A 6,207-nucleotide genomic window follows, 5' to 3' on the forward strand; every position below is an offset into this window, starting at 1 on the left:
CAAGTTGGAACTAAAATTTATTAAAATTAAATTAAAAAAACTTCATTGTTGGTTGTGGTTACAAGGAAAATGTACCGTTATTTGTTAATTAGCATTCAAGTCTTGGTACAAAGACAATTCTTTACTTCAAATGAACCTTGAGGAATTGAATTACAAAAAAATTCTTAATACAATATCTAAAACAATTAAATAAATGAATTAAGGTTAAACCAAGTAATTCTTTGTTTCTATTTCTTTGGTATTTCAAAACTTGACGACCTAGTTAGATGCAACAACTATAAATCGCGAGTCAGGATGTGAATTAACGGTTTTATTCGATCGTTGACGAGGATGGTTGCACATACTTTAAGAAGCTTTACAAAACCATTCGAGAACTAGCTTACTAGAGTTACGTAACGAGAAGATCGGTTTAGATTGGTGTATGTATGTAAATGATGGTCGTAAATTTGATCTTTATAGGCTTTCGAAGGTTAACAAATATATATTAACCCTGAATTTAGAAAAATAACAAAAAACATGCATTTACTCATGATTTTATATAGAATTTAAGTCTTGTTTCGGCCCTTGGTCATCATCAAAAATTGTTATTAAAGTAAAAAATTGAAGACATTAATAAAACCAAAAATCTTGGTAATTTCTTTTAATCTTAACCCAAGATTAATTAAAGCAAAAATTATTTTAGAAAACAATTTCAAATCGATAAAAACTATTTACTTACTGAGTTATAACTAAAAAGGTTCGATTCGTAAAGAATAAACATAATAAAACACTTAATAATTAAATAATTAATAATAAATGAATTAAAACTTGACAAGAAACCGTTTCTGTCAAAAAAATCGAAATGATAGGAAGGGCTACCAACTTCAATTTTATCAAATTTAAAAATAACTAATTTTTAGGGAAATATTATTAATGAAATTATTAATTTATAATTTAAATTGTTATTCAATTAAAAAATTGAAGTGATAATTACATTAATAAAACCAAAAATCTTGGTAATTTCTTTTAATCTTAACCCAAGATTAATTAAAGCAAAAATTATTTTAGAAAAGAATTTCAAATCGATAAAAACTATTTACTTACTGAGTTATAACTAAAAAGGTTCGATTCGTTAAGAATAAGCATAATAAAACACTTAATAATTAAATAATTAATAATAAATTAATTAAAACTTGACAAGAAACCGTTCTGTCAAAAAAATCGAAATGATAGGAAGGGCTACCAACTTCAATTTTATCAAATTTAAAAATAACTAATTTTTAGGTAATTATTATTAATGAAATTATTAATTTATAATTTAAATTGTTATTCAATTAAAAAATTGAAGTGATAATTACATTAATAAAACCAAAAATCTTGGTAATTTCTTTTAATCTTAACCCAAGATTAATTAAAGCAAAAATTATTTTAGAAAAGAATTTCAAATCGATAAAAACTATTTACTTACTGAGTTATAACTAAAAAGGTTCGATTCGTTAAGAATAAGCATAATAAAACACTTAATAATTAAATAATTAATAATAAATGAATTAAAACTTGACAAGAAACCGTTCTGTCAAAAAAATCGAAATGATAGGAAGGGCTACCAACTTCAATTTTATCAAATTTAAAAATAACTAATTTTTAGGTAATTATTATTAATGAAATTATTAATTTATAATTTAAATTGTTATTCAATTAAAAAATTGAAGTGATAATTACATTAATAAAACCAAAAATCTTGGTAATTTCTTTTAATCTTAACTCAAGATTAATTAAAGCAAAAATTATTTTAGAAAAGAATTTCAAATCGATAAAAACTATTTACTTACTGAGTTATAACTAAAAAGGTTCGATTCGTAAAGAATAAATATAATAAAACACTTAATAATGAAATAATTAATAATAAATGAATTAAAACTTGACAAGAAACCGTTTCTGTCAAAAAAATCGAAATGATAGGAAGGGCTACCAACCTCAATTTCATCAAATTTAAAAATAACTAATTTTTAGGGAAATATTATTAATGAAATTATTAATTTATAATTTAAATTGTTACTCAATTAAAAAATTGAAGTGATAATTACATTAATAAAACCAAAAATCTTGGTAATTTCTTTTAATCTTAACCCAAGATTAATTAAAGCAAAAATTATTTTAGAATAGAATTTCAAATCGATAAAAACTATTTACTTACTGAGTTATAACTAAAAAGGTTCGATTCGTAAAGAATAAACATAATAAAACACTTAATAATTAAATAATTAATAATAAATGAATTAAAACTTGACAAGAAACCGTTTCTGTCAAAAAAATCGAAATGATAGGAAAGGCTACCAACTTCAATTTTATCAAATTTAAAAATAACTAATTTTTAGGGAAATATTATTATTGAAATTATTAATTTATAATTTAAATTGTTATTCAATTAAAAAATTGAAGTGATAATTACATTAATAAAACCAAAAATCTTGGTAATTTCTTTTAATCTCAACCCAAGATTAATTAAAGCAAAAATTATGTTAGAAAAGAATTTCAAATCGATAAAAACTATTTACTTACTGAGTTATAACTAAAAAGGTTCGATTCGTAAAGAATAAACATAATAAAACACTTAATAATTAAATAATTAATAATAAATGAATTAAAACTTGACAAGAAACCGTTTCTGTCAAAAAAAATCGAAATGATAGGAAGGGCTACCAACTTCAATTTTATCAAATTTAAAAATAACTAATTTTTAGGGAAATATTAATGAAATTATTAATTTATAATTTAAATTGTTATTCAATTAAAAAATTGAAGTGATAATTACATTAATAAAACCAAAAATCTTGGTAATTTCTTTTAATCTTAACCCAAGATTAATTAAAGCAAAAATTATTTTAGAAAAGAATTTCAAATCGATAAAAACTATTTACTTACTGAGTTATAACTAAAAAGGTTCGATTCGTTAAGAATAAGCATAATAAAACACTTAATAATTAAATAATTAATAATAAATTAATTAAAACTTGACAAGAAACCGTTCTGTCAAAAAAATCGAAATGATAGGAAGGGCTACCAACTTCAATTTTATCAAATTTAAAAATAACTAATTTTTAGGTAATTATTATTAATGAAATTATTAATTTATAATTTAAATTGTTATTCAATTAAAAAATTGAAGTGATAATTACATTAATAAAACCAAAAATCTTGGTAATTTCTTTTAATCTTAACTCAAGATTAATTAAAGCAAAAATTATTTTAGAAAAGAATTTCAAATCGATAAAAACTATTTACTTACTGAGTTATAACTAAAAAGGTTCGATTCGTAAAGAATAAATATAATAAAACACTTAATAATGAAATAATTAATAATAAATGAATTAAAACTTGACAAGAAACCGTTTCTGTCAAAAAAATCGAAATGATAGGAAGGGCTACCAACCTCAATTTCATCAAATTTAAAAATAACTAATTTTTAGGGAAATATTATTAATGAAATTATTAATTTATAATTTAAATTGTTACTCAATTAAAAAATTGAAGTGATAATTACATTAATAAAACCAAAAATCTTGGTAATTTCTTTTAATCTTAACCCAAGATTAATTAAAGCAAAAATTATTTTAGAATAGAATTTCAAATCGATAAAAACTATTTACTTACTGAGTTATAACTAAAAAGGTTCGATTCGTAAAGAATAAACATAATAAAACACTTAATAATTAAATAATTAATAATAAATTAATTAAAACTTGACAAGAAATCGTTCTGTCAAAAAAATCGAAATGATAGGAAGGGCTACCAACCTCAATTTTATCAAATTTAAAAATAACTAATTTTTAGGGAAATATTATTAATGAAATTATTAATTTATAATTTAAATTGTTATTCATTTAAAAAATTGAAGTGATAATTACATTAATAAAACCAATGAAGTTAGCAACAATGAAGATAACAATTTTTAAATATTAATATCAACCTTAATTTTTGATATTTTGTATTATATTTCCATTTTTGTGACAAATTTTAACACATTTTATAAAAATTAAGGATATGTCAAAATGACATTGACATTCTTAACCGGAAGTTGGCCATAACTGCATTAATATTGAAGATAAATATGTCGTGTTTGTACTCATTTTAAAGGATTTTTAATGAAGATTACAAATATGTCAAAATTGAGGTTGACATTTTAAACCTGAAGTTAGTTATCATATAATAGACAAATGGACAACTTCATGGTGTTCTTTCGTGATGTATTCTTTATTAAAAAAACCTTTAAAATGAGTCCAAACAAGACGCACTTAGCTCAAAAAACATTAAACCCGAAGTTAGCAGCAATGAAGATAACAATTTAATTTCTAAATATTGATACCAACCTTAATTTTTGTTTTTTTTTTATTATATTTCCGTTTTTGTGACAAATTTTAATACATTTTATAAAAATTAAGAATATGTCAAAACTGACGTTGACATTCTTAACCGGAAGTTGACCATAACTGCATTAATATTGAAGATAAATAGGTCGTGTTTGTACTCATTTTAAAGGATTTTTAATGAAGATTACAAATATGTCAAAATTGAGGTTGACATTCTAAACCTGAAGTTAGTTATCATATAATAGAAGTTTTATAACTGAAGTTAATCTAATGTTAGTCACTTTTTCGCACTTTCTTTTTATTTTTAACGCGTTTTTTTGGGTCATTTCACATTGATTAAAAAAAATCGTCGATTTTTATACCACATGATAATTCTTGAATTTTTTTTAAGTTTCTTGATATATCTTTTGTTAAAAAAAAAGCGTTTTTAAAATAGAAACGTACAAAATCAAACTCTAGATAATTTTGTGTCTCTAGATAATGTGAATGCATTGGGAATACTTTGAGAGCTACCTCGTTACTCCACCAATATTCCTCCTTAACCCAACCTAACTTAATCATTATTAGTAATTAATGAGTTGCATTAAAAAGATCATAAAACTTTAAAATCATAATCGATATTCCATATCACGATTTTTTTGTGACCTTGAACAAAGTTGCAAAGACAAAACTTTGTCAACAACTTTAGTAGTTCAAAAATAAAGTAATTTATAAATATATTTATTAAAATATTTTGGTTGATTTCCATTTTATAGATATAGGTTCTTTGTTCGTCAAAATGTAAGTCACACGAAGGTTCTTTAAGCCGTGTCGAAACGGTTTTATTGCTCTTTGGGCCGCGAAAACGTTACTTAACTTCTTTAATAAAGAACCCGAGGTATGTGTCGACATAGTTATTTCCTTTTAGGAGAGTTAACTCTATCATTTTCGAACCATTTAAAGAGGAGTTATGCGGAAAGTTATTAGTAGCCTATTTTGTAACAATAAAATATTACGCTAATCAAATATTAATTATCTTAAATAATATTTTCACTCACTATGTAAGAATTGGGAATTGGGATTATATTTTGTTTATTTATAAGTGTATAATTAATAGGATAAAAAATGTTTGTTTTGTTAGTTAAAGTGCACCAAAATTTGAATAAAAAAATTCGCTACCCGGTGAAAGTCAAGTGAAAGCGACGAAGTTGTCGGTTTCATTGACTGGAGTTACACCTGTTCAACAACGAGGAGGTTATTGCCCCAAAAAATGGGGACTCTTTCTTTTGATCAGAGGCCGAAATTTGCGCGTGCCTCGGATGATGTTATGTAAAGGTCTAAACTCGGTTACCTAATGAAGATAATGGAAAAGGAGAAATAGGTCAATCGGATTATTTCTATATACGATTTATATTTTATTTATTAATAATTTTGCAAAAAAGATAAAAATTGTATTAAAAATCGTTAATGAGAATTCATCAAAATTTTTTTTATTGATTACTTCGTAAATTAAATTGAATTAAACTAAATTAAAGATCAGGCAACACAATGTGCATGATTTGTGATTAAGATTGTATAAGTTTCATGAATTATTTGTTTAATTTGATTGCATATTTCTATAAATTTTTGTTAAAAAGATAAATTAGTTAAGAAATTTCAGGAATATTGGTTTTGTTAAAAAACTCGTAACTCAAAAAGTAAAAGTAATATTTCAAAACGGAAAATAGATGTTTTGATTGATAATTGATGAAAATTTCGTTATCATTTTCCAAGAAATCAATTTTTGGAGAATTTCTAAAGTTAATTTAAATAATGTTGAAAATTGCAAATAATTGTGATTATATTAAAAAGCTCGTAACTCATAAAGTAAAACAGATCT

Source organism: Onthophagus taurus, chromosome 5, assembly GCF_036711975.1.
Source record: "Onthophagus taurus isolate NC chromosome 5, IU_Otau_3.0, whole genome shotgun sequence".
NCBI lineage: Eukaryota > Metazoa > Arthropoda > Insecta > Coleoptera > Scarabaeidae > Onthophagus > Onthophagus taurus.